The sequence below is a fragment of the Leucopleurus acutus genome (assembly GCF_964270905.1).
Source record: "Leucopleurus acutus genome assembly, chromosome: 1".
In the NCBI taxonomy this organism is placed as follows: Eukaryota; Metazoa; Chordata; class Mammalia; order Artiodactyla; family Delphinidae; genus Leucopleurus; species Leucopleurus acutus.
Genome location: NC_139142.1, coordinates 60,948,414 through 60,970,996, shown reverse-complemented (window position 1 = coordinate 60,970,996; position 22,583 = coordinate 60,948,414). Strand labels below are relative to the sequence as shown.

The following is a 22,583-nucleotide window of genomic DNA, read 5'->3' as shown; positions in this document are numbered from 1 at the left end:
TTTAGTTAATTATAGAATTTTGTGAATGTTTGGAAACTTGGAATCTTGGAATTTTTTACCTGAATATCTTGCATCAAATAGATCAAATACAATGTGATAAATCGATATTTTGTTCCCAGTTTCCAAAATTGCATGTAACGTAGTGAGGGAATGTTAATAAGTGTGTTGAAAAGCAGTCTTCCCCAGAAAATAAGTTTGCATACTTATTAAACAAGATTAAACAAATTTCTTTGTGGGATTTCTCAAAGTCTTTAATTTTCTAATGTTCTTTGTTCATTTCTAAAAGAGATTTAAAGTACAGCAGGGGCACTTATATGACCAAGGGATCCTTTGTTCCCTTAGCACAAGTTAACATCGGTTGCGAGTCTCCTGTCACTCAGTTTGGGAAACTGTGGCATAAGCGAGGTTCAAATGTGGTCTGAATTATAGATCCATCACAAATTTGTCACCATTATGTTATTGCGGTGACATCAAAGTATATACAGTACAATTTCTTCATTCTTAATCCTAAACTGCTATAAAAAATAATTACCCAGTTGAGCCAATTGCTGTGATTGTGGCTTTATCTTCAAGCTTAATTTTGTCCTCAGTGCCCCTTAGCGATTCTTTTAGAATGATCTCTACAACAGCCGTTTCTAACTTCCACTATTCTTTTAGAGGTCTTAATTCCAGTGTTCTTCCTCTTTCTCTCTGAGAAGATAAACTTGCATCTTACTTCACAGAGAAAATGGGTCTAGTAAGAATGATCTCTCAACCTCATCCTTATTTGCTTTCCTAATGTCTCAGAGGAGGTGACATCCCTCCTTCTATTCAGAGCTATTCCATCTGGTGTGCTCTCAATCCTGTATTCTCTTGTTATAACAGCTGTTTCTAAATGATAGTCTGTGGATCAACTGTGGATCAAAATTACCTGTAGAGTTTTTTAAAAATACAGATTCTAAAGCCCTCCCTCAGAGAATCTGATTCAGTAGGTCTGTGATAGGCCCTGAAAATCTGTTTTTAAAAAGTTCTCCAGGTGATTCTCATATGTAACCGGTTGTGGGGACCACTGATGGATGGAATTTTGATCTATTAGCTATTTTTTTAGTACTTTTGGTGGGACAAATGTTTTTGATTTTTAAGAATTCCAGTTAATCAGTTATTTTGTCTATGGACTGTGTTTTTGGCATCATCCTAAGAACTCTTTGCCTAATCCTAGGTCATAAAGATATTCTCCTACATTTTCTTCTAGAAGTTACATAGTTTTACATTTTACATTTAGACTTATCCATTTTGAGTTAACTTTTCTGTAACATGTGAGTTAACTTTTCTGTAACATGTAACATGTGACAGGTTGAAGTCTTTTTTTTTTCTTGTTTTTTGCATATGGATGTTTAATTGTTCCAACACCATTTGTTAAAGGACTCGACTCTCTCTGTTGAATTGCTTTGCACCTTTATAAAAAAAACAATTAACCGTATTTGTGTGGCTTCACTTCCGGACTAGCCAATCTGTTCTGTTGATCTGTCTGTCTATCCCTTCACCAATACCAGGCTGTTTTGATTTCTGTGGCTTTATAGGAAGTCTTAAAATTAAATAGTGTGATTACTCCAACTTTATTCTTCTTTTCAAAATTATTTTAGCTATTCTACTTTCCTTACCTTGTATAAGTTTTTAAGTCAGCTTGTCTACATCTACAAGAAATCCTGCTGAGATTTTGCTAGGAATTGACCTATAGATCGATTCAAGTAGAATTGACATCTTTACTATTTTGAATATTACAGTCCATGAACACGATATGTGTCTCCATTTATGTCTTCTTTGATTTCTTTAATAGCAGTTGTCATTTTGAGCATACAGATCTTGTACAAGTTTTGTTAGATTTACACTTAAATATTTATTATCAATATTGTAAATAATATTGTTTTTAATTTTGTGTTTCTAGTTGTATATTGCCAGTATACAGAAATACAATTGATTTTGGTTTGTTTATCTTGTTTCCTGCAGCTTTGATGAACCCACTTATTAGTTCTAGGTTTTTGGGGTTTGGGGGTGTTTTTTAAGATTCCTTGGTATTTTCAACACAGGCAATCATTTATCTATAAATAGGGACTTTTTAATTTCTTCCTTTCACATGTGTATGTCTCTTCTTTCCTCTTTTTTCTTTATTGCACTGACTGGAACTCCCAGCAGTGTGTTGAATAAGAGTGGTGAGAGTGAACTTCATTGCCTTGTTCCCAATCTTGGGGAAAAGCATTCAGTCTTTCATCTTTAAGTATGTTGTTAGCTGTAATTTTCTGTAGATACTCTTTATCACAACAAAGACGTTCTGTAGAGTTTTTATCATGAATGGATGTTGAATTTTCTCAAAGGCTTTCTCAGCATCAGTTGAACACAGAAGTAGTTTGAACTCATGAATTCAAAATTGGATTCCAAATAAGTTACAGTTTGCTACAGAAATTGAGAAAGTCCTGTTTAACTTGTCTGCCTATAGTGGGTAGAATTGTGTCCTCCTAAAAAATCCTTAAGTTGTAATCCCTGGTACCTATTAATGTGACCTTATTTGGAAATCAAATCTTTGCAAATGTAATCAAGTTAAAATGAGATTATAGGGCTTCCCTGGTGGTGCAGTGGTTGAGAGTCCGCCTGCTAATGCACGGGACACGGGTTCATGCCCCAGTCCGGGAAGATCCCACATGCCACAGAGCGGCTAGGCCCGTGAGCCATGGCCGCTGAGCCTGCGCGTCCGGAGCCTGTGCTCCACAACGGGAGAGGCCACAACAGTGAGAGGCCCGCATACCGCAAAAAAAAGAAAAAAAAATGGGGTTATACTGCATGAAGGTGGACCCTAATCTAATGACTGGTGTCCTTATAAGAGGAAAATTTGGACACAGACTCAGAAGACACTGGAAAGAAAACCATATGATGACAGAGGCAGAGATTGGAGTGATGTGTACACAAGCCAAGGGATGCTAAGGATTGCTGGCCACCACCAGAAGCCAGGAAAAAGGCAGAAACAGATTCTCTCTCATAGTGTCTGGAAGAAAGCAATCCTACTGACACCTTGATTTTGAACTTCTGGCCTCAGAACTGTGAGAGAATAATTCTTGTGGTTTTAACCCACCCAATCTCTGGTAATTTGTTCCAGTAGTCCTAGGAAACTAATATAATGCTGCTTCCTGGTGACTTTGAGTTCTAAAACGGTTTTATTCCAAAAAATGGTCTTGTTTGTTTGTTTTTTGGTCATATAAGTATTTTTCACAACCTACACATAACATCAAACAACTCAGGTGGTCCACTCTTCCTTCTTTAGGCTCCTTATAGCTTTTTCAGTGGTCATGAAACAGTTTTAGAGAAAAGCATATAAATATCCTCATTGTGTTTCCAAATCATAGAAGGGCATTCTTTTTGTCCTGCACTTTGAAAATATGATTTTATTACAGGCCAGCCTTTTAATATCTTTTCTATGGCCAGCAACAATGATAGCCATCATAGGCACATATCTAAGGAGGCTGTCTACCTCCATTTCTATAAAGTAAAAAATCTCATTAAATAATATTGCATGTTTTGGGAGAATCAAAAGTGAACAAAAACTTTCGTTATAAAAGCCTCAGTATCACGGGTAAACAGATCATACCCGTCTTAGAAGTATTGCATACAAGGTGTGCGGGACATTTGGCAGGTAAGAGCTTTTCATTTTCTTTGGGAAGAAGTTTATAGACTGAAAAGAAACTGCCGAAATTTGCATTTACACTGTCTGCCTAATATCCAGATAAATGAGAAAAGTCTAGTTTATATTTGGACAAGATATCAACAATCTTTTGTTTTATGTTTTCTACGGTTTAAAACCCTCATAGAAATCAAGAAGACAATTTGAAACTCCCTTTGTCAAATGAAAGTACCTAGTAAGTAGGGGGGATGATTTTTGTTTCTCTGACTTGGCACATCACTTGACATGGTATAGAAAGCGTGATTGCCATTAAGTGCTGACAAAGTCAGCACTACACTGTAAGGGGCCAGCACAACTCTTATCAAAATCCCTTTTTGTTTATCCGTTGTTGCCGCCTCTGAGCCGAAATAGGTAATTTTACTCAGTTTCATAGAACAGTCAAGGAAACAAAACAATAGTTTGTGTCTGTTTTGTGTAGTATGCCCAGGCTAATGCAGCCTGATGTAATTTATTATTATTGGTGTGATTTGGGGAGAAAAAAAAACCCTTTTGATTGATGTAGAAACACTTGCCTGTCTCACCCCAGACTTGGGAGATTCAGTTTCCATATGTTCTTTCACATCTCCCTCTCCAGCATGTCCAACCCCAAATTCTCTCTGCATATCTTACAGTATGTTCTGTTTTGATTGTTTATCTGCCTAATCTACCTGTGCATGTGTCCTCTCGTTTAGCCTTCATTTTTGGTGATGTCTGGGTCATGCCGGCATTGGGATTGTCATTCTCATTTTCATTATCTGAACTCTTAGAAAGCATGTTCATAATATTCACTGTGTTAAACATTAAACTAGCACTATCTTGATACAAAGCACAACAATTACTGCACAGAGGAAGTCAGAGATGAACTGTTAACATTGACAATGTACTTTTGTTGAACTTAAGTTGCATCACTAGGAGTGATGCAATGATGAATGATCCATGATTGTTAACCACAAATCATGGTTGCTAAATTAGTGGCCAGAGAAAAAAGCAGCAACTGCAGAGGAGAAGGCAGATAATTTTGCTGTGTCCGTCAGATACTAAAACCAGTATTGCTTTCAGCCCTATTTTTTGGACTACCATATGAGTTTGTACTCCCCCCTGCCAAACTTCGGCACCCATTGCCAAAGATCAGAACTTTTTACATCCCATGGAGGGGCTTCCCAAAATGGTTGGTCAGCCTGTGGACACCTCTGATGTCAGAGAGTGGACTCTTGAAAGTGAAGCAAAGGAGGTTGTACTTGGTATGATAGAAATAAGGCAGTTTTGATGATTTTTCCCTGAGGAATGACAAAATGTATGACTTGATAATACCAGAGTTGGAGGAAAGTAATCGCACAGGTTTTAATAGAGTTAACTAGGGCAGGTATAGGAAGGTAGGAAAGACTGGCTTGGAGGCTGTTGGAGTATTTCATGAATGAAGTGCATAAGTTCAAATTACTGGAACTGGAGGACATTGATAAGGATAGGACAAAGTTCAGTGAACCCTGCAGGATCAATACTGACTCCCTATGGAGTCAATATTATGATCCAAAAGGAGGACTATTTGCCATTTGTACAAAAGGAAAACAAATACAACTTTTAAAAGTTTGAATGAATGATAAGAAAAGAAGTGGTGGAATAAAAGTTGGTTTTGCCCTGAATACCAGAGCTCCAGTAGGCCCTCTTGTCTTGGAAAGAAGCTATCTCTGTCCAGTTAATGATCATGCCCTAAGAGAAACTTGCCAATCTGCCTAATGAAGAAACTACTTACTAAATCTTGCTCATCACCACTCTTCCAAATACACTGCTGTAGTTTTCAAATGTGCTGAGGGAACCCATATGGGCTGATATGAATAGGCTTGAGAGTCCACATGTAATTCAGAGAATTTGATTGCTGCATGGAGAAAGACCATATTCTACCACACAGTTGGCTCCAATTGAAGCTGTTTTAGTACAAGAAGAAAACTTAAAAATTAAAATAAAACTTCTTATGGAGGGTCAGATATTTTGAGGGAGTGATCAAAATAGACCAGCATTAAAAAAAAGATATCATAGGAGATTTGAACAACAGAATGATCAGGGACAAAAATCTAGTGATCTGGAAGAACAAAGGGAGAAAACAAAGAATTGGAGTGAAATGCTAGACAGAGAAAACCTGGTGTGTGGAAAGCAGGAGTAACTCTAGAAGTGAAAGGAGTAGATGTAAGGGAAACCATATTCAAAGAAATAATAGATGAAAATTCACTTGAACCAAAGAAAAACTCAAGTTATCAAAATGAAAGTACATCACAAGGACTGGGTAGAATAAATGTTTTATTCATATGTAAATTTATATACATATGTTAAATGTATAGATATATCTGGCTAAGATATCTGTACTCTGTTGGTAAAAAGAAAATGTTTCCTTTCCAGCATAGGAATAATGGTTTGCAAAGGAAAGAGCATCATACTTGTATTAAATTTCTCACCTGCAAAACTGATAGTAGTACAGTGCAACTATATTAATAAATCTTACAGGAAATACTGCAATCTAAGAATCCTATATCCAAAATATCATTTATACAAGTGGGCAAAGCAAAGACTTTTGTTTTATAACAAGTAAGTCTAAGAAAGTTCCTATTTATCCTTACTTGAAGAAGTATTATAGCCTAAAGAAAAGTAAAACAGATCTCAAAAGAAGGAAAGATAATGTATAAGAACCAGTGGTAGCCAATATGCCTTAAAATTTATAGATAAATTTAAGCAGTGATAAGATGATTTTAAGTGTGATATGCGTTGAGAAAGGATTCTCAAAATATGTTACATACAACAGGAAAAATCCAAAATATGCCATGGACTACAGTTTGTTTGTTTTTTGCGATACGCGGGCCTCTCACTGTTGCGGCCTCTCCCGTTGCGGAGCACAGGCTCCGGACGCGCAGGCTTAGCGGCCATGGCTCACGGGCCTAGCCGCTCCGCGGCATGTGGGATCTTCCCGGACCAGGGCACGAACCCGTGTCCCCTGCATCGGCAGGCGGACTTTCAACCACTGCGCCACCAGGGAAGCCCTGGACTACAGTTTTAAACTATTTCAAGTAAACTGTAGGAGTGGTAAGTGAGGTTAGAAGAGGTTTTAAAAAACCTTATTTTTACTTTTAAAGTTTTACCTTTATTTATGAGGTGTATCAATTATGAGGTGATGTAAAACTGGAATTAGTATGTGGAATATGAAATTCAGTAAAGCCAAATTGATTATTTCAGTTAAGAGGATAAAGTTTTCTATTCATAGGGATATACATGGTGGGTCAACCTAAATTAAATAAACCATATCTTTTTATGATATGATTTACATTTATAAAAATTTACTTTTTGAACAATAAGTAGACAAAGATATCTTTGTTATTTTTCAATATTTATATTCACTGAAAATATAATAAGATCGTATATACTACATGCTGGAAATACTAAAAGGAAAAGAAATTTGCCATCTATTGGGTAGATAAATGTACAAAAAATGCAAATGTAATTAGATGAATGCTATAATAGATATATACACAAGGTGAAGTGAAGCATAGGACAAAGAACAGTTTTTGTGGGGAGATTTGAAAGAATGCAGAGCAAGTTAATGAGTGTGCCAGTGAGCAAGTGGGAAAGGCATGCTGAACAGTGGAAATGTGGATGAGAAAATGCAGATGTGTATCCCAGGTTATTAAATCATACAGTAAAATTCTTAAATTGAAATGCATTGAAATTGGTGCGAAAGTAAGATATCTGAAGCACCCCCTGTTGAAATTAGCTGTGAATACTTGAGTAGTGTTCTGAGTTATCCCTAGGTATTTTTAAATTTCAAAAAAAGCAGCATTTAGAGGAATTGTGTACAGCAATCAGATATTCACTACATATTGCCATTCTTCTTTTTGTGGAAGAGAGCGGATATATATTTCCTGGCTTATTGTTAAACAGCAGTGAGTTTAGGAGTCGGTTTCACTTCTGCCTTCCCTGTATTTAGGTCACGTAGGATATAATGAGAGGACAGCCCTCTTGCTTCAGTAGTAGCTATGGCTGCCTTGGATGGTAACCACAACCTGTATGTGCCTTTCCACAGAGAAGAGAAAGCATGATCAGCTGCTGTGTCACGTGTGTACTTTTCCAGTATTCCTGCATAGTGCAGAGGGAAAGGAGGACTGCTCCAGTGTCAGGGTAGATGTTTGCTCTTAACAGAACTATGTGAGAAATTAGGTCTTGTCTTAGAACTGAGAAATCACAGAATAAATTCTACAGCCTAATAAAGATGTCCAGACATTAAAACCAACAGTTTGCTCCTCTATTTGCACATTTTGCTAGCTTCCATATATCAGGAGCTTCCTTATGAATTATATCGTTTTAAATATTACAAATTTTCATGGGAAATTGGTTTCATAGAAATGGACCATCTTTCTCTTTTTTTGTAATGTGCTTAGCTCTCTTGTTTGTAATTATATAATTATATAAATATTGAAAGTCCTGTAATTACATGGAATGTGGCAAGCTTCAGATTTTTCATATTGGACAGCCAGAGTGCCCAAGTGGCAACCTAAATAATATTTCTATAGAAAGTTTGCCTTTGTTCATTTTTTTTTTATTACAGCCTCTTTTGGTGAAATGACTTATTTACATGTTTTTTAATATTTCTGTCCCTCTTAGTTGTCCTGATGCCTAACTGAGGGCGTTCAGAACTGATAATCAGTAGCTTTTGTATTTAACTCTGGAAGAACAAGCTGCTTATGATGACCCAACAGAGACATGAGGAAGGTTTGTGAAAGGGGTGTATTCATCCAGCTCTAATCCTTATTTTCAGAAAGACAGTGTCTTTAAGTGTTCTCTAATTAGTGAATAGATATGGTTGTAAATTCTTGTAGATACCTCTTTTGTAGGATAGAGATGGATGCCTGGCTTGTTTAAAATCTTTGTTTTATATTTCTTTTAAGTGAAATTTTAATATGAACATTTGGCAATAGAAAATAGGAAAAGTAATTTTTATACATATAATTATTCCTATTTTATTAGTATGCTCCACTGTGATGTTTCTTTTTTGACATCATCATAATTGGAAACTTGAATATTGTATAAGAGGATGTTTACAAAATAAAAATAAGGTTTTATGTTTTGTTTTCCTGCTTGCTCATTTGCTTTGCTGATCTCCTTGTGTACATAAAATAATGTTTATTTCTATGAAGTAAATTCTTTTCGGGTTTGGTAAAATTGCTTCTACCAGTCACTGAGGAAATGTAAACTAGGGAACAAGACACTGATATTTAGTCCTACCAAGAGGAAATATATTGCTTCAGTGAACTGAATATAAAACATGATCAGTGAAAACACCTGGAAATCAAAAAGAACAGATTTTAGTTATGCTTCTCTTTTTCAAAGAACTTAATGCTTAGCTATTATTGTTAGTACTAGAGAAGTAAGTTGGCAGTGACATTTGAAATATGATAAATAAAAGCCTACCGAATGTCTGCTTCTACTCTTAGCACTTGTCTGATTTCCTTCTCCAGAAACTGCATAATGGAAACTACCATAGGGTTAATGAGAGTCAAATACACAACCCTACTTGTTGTAATAAATATATTCTCTATAACTGTGTAATGATAAAGCCATAGTTATTGAAACTACCAAAGTTATTGAAACAGTCGGATAGGAGCTTTTTGCCTTTATCACCTGTATTATTAATTGGAGATAATTACTGCAGAGCAGCTGGCTGTTGGTTTTAGGGGGCATCAATTGTTCTTCTCACCCAACTGTTGGCTAATAAGGACAGTCAACACATCTGTTTCAACAGCTGGTAATTAACAAAAGCCTAATTGCTGCAACTCTTTTAACATCCAATCTGTGAAAAAGAAGGGATGTAGAAGAATATTATTTACTTTGTGCTTTGCGCTCTCTGAAACCAGTTTCTCTTTTTTCTCTCCCTCCACTTTTTTTTCCTTACTTTGAACACCACTGCCTTTGTATGAAGCATTGAATGGCAAGAGAACACAATATGGTAATCCAGAGCTTAACTTTTTCAGATCTTTGTTGGTGTTTCTTATTGCAACATTTCTTTGCTAACTTGCAAGATAAAATGGATCAAAAGCATTTTGAGTAGTTCCATACAACAGTTAAAATCCGCAGCAGTGTGCCCTAGGCTGTGTTGCTGTTGTCTGCAGCATCCAAAAGGAAACAGGGAATTCTCTTTTTTTCATGCTTTTCACATGCTTAAACACAACTCCCAAATAATTCCACGTTCATATACAGAATTTTCGTTTAAATTAATGTTTATATTGATTAACACAAATGAAGTCAGGTTTAGCAGTTTCTCTTCCTTTGTTTTGTCATCTCTTAAATACTTCAGTTGCTTTGTTTAATGCCTCTATGTCAACTTAAAGTATTCAAGAAAATTTTTAATTTGTATGTGAAATCTTGCTTCCTCTGTTTTTCTTTAAAATGTGTTTTGATCTTTTTTAAAACTTTGTCTTTAATTCAGATAACTTCAGTTATTTCTTGTTGATTTTTAAGATGGCTAGGAAATTTACTGGCTTAGTGTTAGAAACCAGAGTAAAATGGTTTCACAAATGAGAGACTTATAAATTAACATTTCTTTTCTTTGAAATTTCTTAGTACTCTTATTTAATTATGAACTATATCAGTAAAAATATCTTTCATATAACCTTGGTTATAAAGCTTTATATTTATGTTTTATATAATTGTAATTTTTGCTAGTTACATATTAATGTTTAACTATTTAAAAATTTCCATGTAGAATGTAACTTATTAAGATGTTGTTTTTCTTTGTATAAGAATATATTTTTCCAGTTATCATGGCTGATTTTTCAGTAATCTTTTCCATAGTCTTACATTTTCTTTATAGCCTATATATATAAAAACTTTTCAATGAATGAAATTTTTAATTTTATTAATTAGAGATTACATGATCATACTGATTTTCCTTTTAATACATTCATAAAATTTTAGATTAATGTTAAGGTTAATCTGATAGATGGTGATTATACTCATTTAATATGAGTATTAGAAAATTCCTTAGCAAAAATGTTACTCAAGTTCTCTTGAATAAACTCGCTTCACTAACTTTTCAGTTGGCAGTATTTCTACGCAGGCAGTTCTTTAATTGTTGTTAGGTATGTTGAAAGGTATAGAAGAAATTCTACCCAAGTGCTTGCCATGGACTGAATTGCAGATTGCATAATTTCAAAACTTTTTGCTGACAGGATAAGTTTAAGTTTAGTTCAGCAGTTGTTCAGGTGGTGAAGTATATTATAGATGTAGTGAAAAAACATACAAGATCCTGAACAAATAAACAAAATACTGCTGACTAAAATTCTAACTAAACAGAAGAGCACCGGACTGTAGAGAAACGTTTACAACTCCTGTAAAGGAGGGGAATATTGTCATTTTGGGAAATGTTTGCATCTTGAGTTTAAATAAGAATTTAATTTTCTCTGTGTGCTCATGTTCTTAGGTAGTACCAGAGAGAGCAAGCTTGGTGAAAGGAATGTATCATGCCATGAGAAAGGAGAATGGACTTTTGGGGGGAACTCACATTCCAGCTGATGCTTTAAGTGTTTTCTTGCATATAATTTTTTTTTCCAGAGGAAATAACCTCAAGAACAAGTGGTGTGATAGACAGAAAATCAATAATTTAATGGATATTCTCTGAAGACTATGAATACTGCATGATTAACCCGTTTTCTAGACATTAAAAGAAGCAAATCTCATTAAATGATGGGTAGATTATTAGTGAAGCCAGTGAGATGGTCAGTGGTTTTGTACATATCGGTATAAATGACTTTCAGGGGTGTAGTCAAGAAGTCCTGGGAGCCAGACATCTAATGGGATCTAACTAGCAACAAATTTAAGATCAAGGTAGTATCTTCTGAGATAGAGTTCATTCAGTGGAAAAGATAGAGCCTCCACAGTCTGAATTAATGGACAAAGAAATGGTTCAAAATAAATATGTTAAATTACTTATGGCTTAAAAATTGAATGATATCATAAAATAAAAATACAAAAATAAGACTTTAAAATAAATGACAGTGAGCAGAAAAGGAGCTACAAATTGGAGTCAACTATGTTACCTTTAGAGTCATCACAATAGGATATAACAGCTTGTTAAACGTTGGAGAAGAGGTTGGCAAAGTAGTTAATGTACAGACTCAGGATTGTTTATTTAATGGATAGTTAAGAGTTCTATACTCAAATTCTGGTTCTGACACTAACTTTTATTTATAACCTTAAAACCTGAGACGTTTAAGTAAATAATTTCCTAAGAAGTGGTTCTGCCACCACAAGGAATTTTTTTTCCTGAAGGATTCACGGTGTTAAAGGTAGTTAATGGGGAATGTTTCAATTTCTACTTTTCAGCATTTTATCAATTAAATAATTACTTATATATACTTTTCCCCTTTAAAATAAGCAAGACTATGATAACTTCTAAGTATTTGTTAAATTAGATTATGTGGCAGTTATTGGAAATCAGACATCTAACAAGCTTATGATACAGTTTATCACTCAGCTGAACCATGCTAGCTGCTGTAGTGATTCTGACCATTAAACTGTTCTAAATAGTTTTCATTATTATATTATATTGTGTTTATTGTAGAACAAAGAGGCTATTGTTTAAAGACAGGAAGCAAAAGAAATACTAATCATGTCACACTAGTTAATACAGAGCTTAAAAGTTATGATATTGAAAATATTGTTAGGGTGACTGTGTTCAAAATTTTACTTTACGTTTCATATATTTGGATTTTAGACTGGATAGCCACACAGTGGGTTGTTCTCAGAGAAGGGCTTGCAAGTGGCAATCTGAAACCTTCTCTTGTATCTTTTCTATTTAAAAGCAATTCAGGAAAATTATTAAAATAATTAAATCCAGTTAATGTACCAAATGTGAGAATTCCAAACATTAAATTATAAAAACAGTTTGGTCTACTTTTGATTGCATAATATGTGTTAAATTTCAATATAGGCTTTTCCTTCCTGAAGTGTGGCAAAAACATACTGTGGTGACCGTTGTGCTGCTGACCTGCCAGGTCCTGGACAAAATCTAATTCATGCATTGCTAGACTCACAAAAAATAGAGGAAAGCTTCCAAAGATTTTACTTCACCAAAAAATTGGGAGTTGAACCAGAAACATCCCCCACTGGTAAGCAAACCAGTGTACCCCAGCTACACCAGGGGCAAACATCTGTAGAAGTACTTTGATCTTCACTTGGGATCCCAATCTGAGCCAGAAACTGCAGCATTAATCCAGACTTCTTGAACTTTATCTAGGAATTGTCCCCACTGGCTCCCTGATGAAACAGACACAAGTTCTCCTGAGAGAAAGGCATCGCCAATTTAGTCCAGCACAATTCCCATAAATTATTATCTGGAAAATGTGAATTCACAGCAAAGGTCAACCAAGCACATGAGAAAGAAAACCATTATAAATGGTAGTCAACAGACACAACAAACCCAAAAAGAGAACACACAAACACAATAAAGTCATCTGTAGAATATAGAATAGCTATGTACGAAATGCTTCAATGAGTATTTAAATAAATAGATTATGAATCTCAACTATGTGAATAAACCACAGTGTTTTCTAGGAAACACCAGGCAAATCTGCAAAAGAATCACATAAAATTTTCAAAAAAAGAAAAAAACATGAAAATAACACATTTTCAGACAACTAAAAATTGAGTTAGTCATTTTCAGCTTTGTATTAAAGAAACTTTCTTTAAATAGAAGGAACATGATTCCATAAGGCAGGGGTCCCCAACCCATGGGCCATGGACTGGTACCAGTCCACAGCCTGTTAGGAACCAGGCCGCACAGCAGGAGGTGAGCAGTGGGTGAGCAAGCGAAGCTTCATCTGCCGCTCCCCATCACTCGCATTACCGCTTGAACTATTCCCCCCACTCCCCAGTCCTTGGAAAAATTGTCTTCCACGAAACCAGTCCCTGGTGCCAAAAAGGTTGAGGACGGCTGCCATAAGGAACCTTCCAGCCAGGAAGGAATGAAACACAAAAAAAGTGACAAGTATAGATGCACATTGACTCAAGAAAATAATATTAATAATGTCCTTTGGGGTTCAAACCTAAATAAGATGAATTATAATGCATTTAAAGAACAGTAACAAATAAATTGGGAGGAAAGTAAATAGAGTTAAAGGATTTTAGGTCCTCCCATTGTCCAGGAGTATTAATATTAGATTTATGATAAGTCAACTTGAGTCTTGTAATTTCTGGGATAACTGTTAAAAGAATGTGAAGGAAGTATTGTGTTCAAATAAAGAAGAGGAAATGTGATAATAAAAGAACCCAAAATATAACAAGAAAAGGTAATTTTAAAACAAAAATGTAACAACTAGCAGGACAAATAGAAAGCACAAAATAAGAATGTATACTTAAGCCCAAATCTAGAGGTAATTACATTAAATATAAAATGATCAAATGTCCCAGTTAAAAGACAAAGATTTTTAGACTGGAAAAAAATACAGGCAAACCTCATTTTATTGCACCTTGCTTTATTGCGCTTCACAGATACTGAGTTTTTTACAAATTGGAAGTTTGTGGCAACACTTTGTCAAGCAAGTCTATCAGCACCATTTTTCCAATAGCATTTGTTCACTGTGTGTCACATTTTAATAATTCTCACTATTTCAGACTTTTTCATTATATTTGTTATGGTTATCTGTGATCAGGGATCTCTGATGTTACTATTGCAAAAGGATTACAACTCACTGAAGGCTCAGATGATGGTTAGCATTTTTTAGCAATAAAGTATTTTTTAATTAAGGTATGCACATTTTTTTAGACATAATGCTATTGCACACTTAATAGACTACAGTATAGTATAAACATAACATTCATATGCACTGGGAAGCCAGAAAATTCATGTCACTTTGTTTATTGCAATATTCACTTTATTGTGGTGGTCTGGAACCGAACTCGCAATATCTCTGAGGTCTGCCTTTATGCTGTTTACAGTAGTCACGTCTAAACCTAGACATGTAAAGAAGATTGACGTTAACAGGATATAAAAAAGATACACCATGCAAACACAAATAAAAAGAATGCTGTTGAAACTCTATTAATATCAGGGAAAATAGAATTTAAAGCTGCAAGGTTTTTAAATTCATTTATTTTGCTTTATATACAATAGGTGAAATCATGGCTCACTGACAAGATGGTTTCCTGTCACAATGCAGTGTTACCATGCAAGCACATGGTTGCCATACAACCACTATTAACTCCTTTTTTTCCTTCCTATCATTATGTGCCCTGGCAAACCTGTTCTAGAACAGTGTGAATTTCAGGTATTTTGTTTCATCACCCCCAGAAACATGTTCATCTAGACAAATCAAACATTTCCTTTCTTCATTTCCCCATGTATCATTAACCAAAAGCTTATAAAGACCAACAGATATTCAGTAGGCTCTATGTAAACCTGTAGTCTCTGGCACTCTAGATACATAATCGGCAGACTATGGCCTCTGGACCGGCTGCCTGTTTTTATAAATAAAGTTTTTTTGGAATACAGCCATGCTTGTTCATTTACATATTGTCTATGGCTGCTTTCACTTTACAACAATAATTGAGTAGTTACAACAGAATCTTTATGGCTCACAAGTCTAAAGTATTTATTATGATCATAGTCCTTAACAATCATGCTTTAGGTGACCACATGGCTTGAACTTACACTTTAAGCCCAATTCCTTCTCACCTTATTGACCTGTTACTTGATACAATGCTATTCCTTACTGACATAAAGTTATTTCCACAATAATTTCACATCAAAGTTTTAATCGTGTCTATTGTACAGCTTATGTATTTGTTCACTTTGATATGGCTATACAGTATGGTAAGTTATCTCATTTTATCATTGTATAATCATCCTGAGACATGATGATTATCACCCCCATTTTATCAAAGAGAAAATTGAGGTTCAGTGGCTCTAACCTGTTCAGTTATTCATAGAATAATTCAAATAACTAATTGCTGGAAGTCAAACCCAAGTTTGTTCTTAATCACTGTGCTGTGCTCTCTTTCTTGCATACTTCTCTCTACCCTCCTTTTCTCTGTTTCATGGTTTCTGCTAACTGCTCATAGGCCATTGTCTGCCTATGAATGTTTTTATTTCTGCTTGCATTTCTTTGCTCTCTCACGTCAGATGATAGATCACTAGACCGTGCATATATGACTGCTTTTAAGTCTAGAACCTGATCATCCTTGGTCTGAGAGACATGACATGAGGACAAAACCTAACAACCTCTGAGGAATAACCTTTGAAGAGCAATACACTGTAGTAATATACTGTGGTGGACAATCCCAGTCTTCCTGTGAAGGGGAAATGTAATTGAAATCAGTAATTTGTATCTTTCTGATATAGTAGCTTCTAATTTCTTTAGATATCCTTTTGCAGTGTTTCTTTACTAGGTTCTTAACATGCTTCTGAGGTTCAAAAGTCAAATACTAGAATGGCTATAGTCATATTGTTTGAGCAATTGTGTAATTAGACATATTGTTTGAAAACATCTAATAAGGTATCTTACAGATGTGTTTAATAATGTAGCACAGTCTATATACTTGTGGTTACTCTGTAAAACACTTCTATCAAAACAATTAACACACATGTTAATTGCATGTTAATAATAAGCAATATTTTCCAGATAGTTGTATTCTAGTTCCAACTTGCCTTCTAACCAGCTATGAAACCTTGAACAATCTCCAAATGTTTCCCTAAACGTGTTGTATTAGCAACAATTTCTTAACCTAAAAAAAGTAGGGGACTGTATTACCTCTGAGATCCTTTTCAGGTCTAACATTGTTTGATTCCGTGATTTAATTTGTGCTGTATGTTTCTTTATTTAGCAGATATCACACATAAGATCAGATGCCTATGGACTTATATATACTACCAAATGTAAAATACATAGCTAGTGGGAAGCAGTTGCGTAGCACCAGGAGATCAGCTGGGTGCTTTGTGACCACTTAGAGGGGTGGGATAGGGAGGGGTGGGAGGGAGACGCAAGAGGGAGGAGATACGGGGATATATGTATATGTATAGCTGATTCATTCTGTTATAAAGCAGAAACTAACACACCATTGTAAAGCAATTATACTCCGATAAAGATGTTAAAAAAAAAAAAAGATCAAATGCCTCTGTTCTCTGATAAAAACAGATTTCTGTTAATGGTCTTGCAGGTTCCAAAGGAAGGCTTAACTGTATCAGACTATTACTATTAAAAATACATTCAAAAACAAACATAACAAGATGTTAAAGTAAGATAAAAGTGGTTTCTCCACAATATCCATAACAAATAGTGTTCAGTGATGTGAATAGTGTAGTCTTTTCTTTGTCATTCCACATTACTAGGTAAAATTCTAAGGAAACGATGTAGTTCATTTCTAATCCAGTAGTAGTACGAATGGTTGTCCTATTTAGATGGCATTGCTAAAGATATAGTTTAGGAATAATGAGATACTTAATTATAAGGTTAACCTAACATTAGTTAACCAACGTTTTTTTTCAGTCATTTAAGGTAAATAATTTCTGGAGAAGTGATAATATACAGCATAGTAACAATACTGAATCATATATTTGAAAGTTACTATGAGAGTAAATTTTAAAACTTTTCATCACAAGAAAAGAAATTTGTCATCATGTGAGGTGACGGATGTTATCTAAACTTATTGTAGTATTTATTTTGCAGTATGTATATACACCAAATCATTACGTTGTACACCTAAAATTAATACAATGTTGTATGTCAATTTTATCTTAATAAAACTGGAAATAAAAAAAGAGAAAAGGTACAACACACACACATACACACACACATCCCAGAATGCTGTATATTGAAGTATAAGGGAGAAATATGTATTTTGGACCAAATAAGCTTGAATATGTATTTGAGTTCTGTCAGTCACTAGCTCTGTTATATTTACAAGTTGCTTAATGTTCATGAACCTCAGTTTTATCACCAGCAAAATAGGGATACTAGGAGCTATCTCATAGATTGATTGTCAGGATAGACTATAGTAATGGATTTCAAGTACTTGGTACAATGTCCAACCCAGAGAAGGCATTCAACAAATGGCATTGCTATTGTATTGATAGTTAACCACAAATGGTTTTTGTTTTGTTTTGTTTTTTATAAATTTATTTATTTATTTTTGGCTGCGTTGGGTCTTCGTTGCTGCACGCGGGCTTTCTCTAGTTGTGGCAAGCAGGGGCTTCTCACTGCAGTGGCTTCTCTTATTGTGGAGCACAGGCTTTAGGCACACGGGCTTCAGTAGTTGTGGCACACAGCAGGCTCAGTATTTGTGGCCCATGGGCTCTAGAGCGCAGGCTCAGTAGTTGTGGTGCGTGGGCTTAGTTGCTCCACGGCATGTGGGATCTTCCCGGACCAGGGCTTGAACCCATGTCCCCTGCATTGGCAGGCGGATTCTTAACCACTGCACCACCACGGAAGCCCTTGTTTTGTTTTTTATTGAAGTATAGTTGATTTATAATGTTGTGTTAATTTCTGCTGTACAGCAAAATGATTCAGTTATACATATGTATGTATACATTCTTTTTTATATTCTTTTCCATTATGATTTATCACAGGACTTTGAAAATAGTTCCCTGTGCTATACAGTAAGACCTTGTTATTTATCCATTGTATATTTAATAGTTTGCATCTGCTCACCCCAAACTCCCACTCCATCCCTCCGCCACCCACCTCCCCCTTGGCAACCACAAGTCTGTTTTCTTATGTCTGTGAGTCTGTTTCTGTTTCACAGATAAGTTCATTTGTGTCATATTTTAGATTCCACATGTAAATGATATCATATGGTATTTGTCTTTCTCTTCCTGAGTTACTTCACTTAGTATGATAAGCTCTAGTTCCATCCATGATGCTAAAATGGCATTATTTCATTCTTTTTTTATGACTGAGTAGTATTCCACTGTATATATGTATCTTCTTTACCCATTCATCTGTCAGTGGACATTTAGGTTGTTTCCATGTCTTGGCTATTGTGAATAGTGCTACTATGAACATAGGAGTGCGTGTATCTTTTTGAATTATAGTTTTTTCTGGGTATATGCCTAGGAGTGTAATTACTGGATCATATGGCAGCTCTATTTTTAGTTTTTAGAGGAACTTTGTATTGTTGTCCATCGTGGCTTCACCAACGTACATTCCCACCAACAGTCTAGGAGGGTTCCCTTTTTTCCACACCCTCTCCAGCATTTGTTATTTGTAGACTTTTTAATGATGGCCATTCTGACTGTTGTGAGGTGGTATCTCATTGTAGTTTTGATTTGCATTTCTCTAATAATTAGCGATGTTGAGCATCTTTTCATGTGCCTGTTGGCCATCTGTATGTCTTCTTTGGAGAAATGCTTATTTAGTTTTTCTGCCCATTTTTCGACTGGATTGTTTGTTCTTTTCTGTTCCTGAGTTGTATGAACTGTTTGTATATTTTGGAAATTAATCCCTTGTCAGTTGCATCATTTGCAAATATTTTCTTCCATTCCGTAGGTTGTCTTTTCATTTTGTTTATGGTTCCCCTTGCTGAAGCACAGATGTTTTTAAGTTTTATCAATTTAGGCAGCACATTTGGCAGTTTCTTTATAATGTATATAACTTAATAGAGTATATAACTTTTAAAGTATATAAACACACACACTTATCATGTGACCCAGCAATTCCAGTCCTTGGTGTTTATGTAAGCAAGAGAAATGAAAGCATATTTCCACAAAATGATCAATATGCAGATGTTTATAGCAGCTTTATTAAAACTGCCAAAAGGTGGAAACAATCCAAATATTCATCAACTGGTGAATGAATATACACATTGTACATCCATGCAACGGAATATTGCTCAGTGATATAAAGGAATGAACTACGGATACATGTAATAATATGAATGAATGTTAAAAGCATTAAGTAAAAGAAGCCAAATTTAAAAGGCTGCCTACTATATGATATTTATATGGCGTTCTAGAAAACAGAAACCTATAGGGGTGAAAATCACATCAGTGGTTGCCAGGGGCTGCGTGTAAAGGAAGGACATTGACTGCAGTGTTACATGAAGGAACACTTTGGGGTAGTGAAAATATTCTGTATCTTGACTGTGATTGTTATTATATGACTCTATACATTTTTCAAAATTTACACAACTGTACATCAAAAATGGGTGAATTTTTACTTTGTCTAAATTATAACTCAATAAGCCTGCCTAAAAAAATTCATCCATGTGTATACTTACATATGTGATGCATGTTTTGCTTCAATAAAATTTTTGCCTAAAAATTCAAGTTTAAAAAGTGCTATACTTCTGTAAAATGTTTATCGTACAGTTGTCCATACAGTCGTCCCTCATTATCTGGAGGGCATTGGTTCTAGGACCCCCACAGATACCAAAATCTGCGGATGTTTAGGTCCCTTAGTCAGCCATCAAGTAACTGTGGATGTGGAACCCACAGATACAGAGGGCTAATGGTATATAGAAATTCTGACTCACTGTAGGCTTTTCTCAAAAATATGTTTTTAAGTATGGTTATCCAAAATTTCAAGGTAGAATATAAATATAAAGATTCCAAATAGTAAATAAAAAGGGGACTATAGATATTTTAATCCAGTATAAGTAGAGGGAAAAAGGAACAAAGGAAGAGGATGCCAAATATGAAAAACATGTAAAAATAAGTCCAAATATATCTGTAGTCCCAATGTACTGCACATGTTCACAACGTGTGAAGGTAACTATAATCAGAATAGATACACGTATTAATACAAATAAGAGTCAAAAGCATAATACTGTCCAAAAAAGCAATTGTCTGCGAATGTGTAGAGTATCATTTATATACAGTTTAGAAACGTGTAAACAATCAGATATATTATCTGTAAGTACATAACTACATAGTAAACGTATAAAATATTCTTGAAAATGATGAACCCAAAATCATGGAAGTGTTTCGCTTTGGGGGTTGGAGGGAAGGAAGGGAATGTAGCTAGTGAGTGCAACACATGGGTTGGGATGGAGGATTTCTTTTTTAATAGAAAGCAAAATAACAAAAATTCTTTTAAATTTAAAACAAGGTTTTTAACAGTGTGTAAAGAGTACCATCAATATTGTAAGTACATGTATTTAGTTGCAAATATACATATATGCTTGTATGTGTATAGGCTATTTCTGGAAGGATATACAACAAACAGGTAACTGGAAATTTCAGGAGATTTGTAGTACTGAAGATTGGGGGTGGGAGATTTACAAATAATTACCAGAAATATGGGAAATATGATGACAGAGAAACAGGAAAAGTATGTTGTTTGCTAATTTTTTGTTTTTGAGATGAAATATATTTTTGACTTGTAATGTGATGGAATTATATGATACTAATAATGGAAGTAGGAAATGCAGTAGACGTAAGTGGCACATTTAAGTTAGTTAAATTTTCTTACATTGCATATACCGTAAATCCAACTCAAACTAGCCTAGGCCAAAAAAAAAAAAAAGATTTATGTACCCAGGAAGTCCAAGAAATGGATCTAGATCTGTCTGGTATACCAGGATCCAGGATACAAATGACCTCATCAAGATTCAGTTTTCTTCTGGGCCTAGCGGGATGTACTACTCTGTTTGAACGATCTAGATCAGATATACCTGAGGTAGTGGAGAAGGAAGTTCATCCTAGCCACCAAGACTGAGCAGGATCACTGTAGCAAAGTTGACCAGGTAAGCGTATATCTGATAAAGTAGCGGAAGGAGCTTGTAATGCCAGAAAGTTTATAATAACTTTGAACATAGTCACCAGGGCCTAGATACAAGATTAGGCATTTGGAAGTAATAAATTAAGTGGATTGCTATGAAGCAACACCAAATCTTCATAGCCAACTAAATATAGGAAGAGAAGTGAAATATTCATTATTACCAAAGCACGGGAGTTTACAGTTCTCATGATCTCATTTTCATTGTAGAAATTTCTTAGGCAGAATCTTCGTTATGACTTTTTCCAGCTAGAACATTGTTGGTTTTGTTTCTTGGTTTGGGTTTTTGGGGGATTTTAGGTTTGCTTTTTGCAGAAGTACCAGGTACAAAATCTTCAAAATAATCATCTAAGGTATTTAACATTGTCACATATTTATTTAGCAAATTCTCAATTACCTGTCAAATATTTGATATTTCTTAAATTACATGCAACAGGATGTCTGATGTTTTGTAAGTTGAATGTGATATATCCTTTTTTTGGGCAGTTCTTTTTGATTTATTAGTCACATTGGGTATCTGGTCTTCCAAGTTACCATTTCAATCACATATTATAGTATACTGAAAACTGGCAAAGCTGTTAATTATTGGCATCAAGAACCAGCTTTACATGCTTTTTTAATAATTTTTGAGACTGTTTCATCTATAATTCTAGAATGTGACATGTTGAAGCAAGCATACAAGCATCTTAAATTTAATTAAAAAGTAACTTTTTGTTAAAATTTGCTAGCCCAGATAGAGAACTAATTAATTAATTTAGTGCCTAATTTTATATACAAAGATCTAAACTGCTGCATGCTTTTATAATTCTGCATTATTAAAATAGAAAAGTGGCATTGTCTAATGTTCATTTATATTACACTCATTAATTTTCCTATGATCAGATTTCACAATTTGTCTTGTGACTTCATTCTTATGCAAGAAAATAATTTCAGTGAAGTCATATGATTTCAGCAAAATTAGTGAATTTCTGCCCCCAACTTTTGATTACTTTTTAATTATTACAATTAGTGTAGTTTGTGAGGTATGTGATACCAGTTTGCTTTGTGTTATCTATCAAACACCATTTAAAGTGAAAGATAGCCTTTTCATGGAAATTAAACTTTGAATAAACAAAACTGAAATCTGACTTACCAGTACCATACTTTAAAAG

The 22,583-nt window shown here is 34.8% G+C and overlaps 1 protein-coding gene across 2 annotated transcripts in view; it reads left to right on the top strand.

The window, feature by feature from the left end:
- The window catches only part of MIPOL1 (mirror-image polydactyly 1), a 312,254-nt gene that overhangs the window by 189,538 nt on the left and 100,133 nt on the right, over positions 1 to 22,583 (top strand). The window lies entirely within an intron of this gene.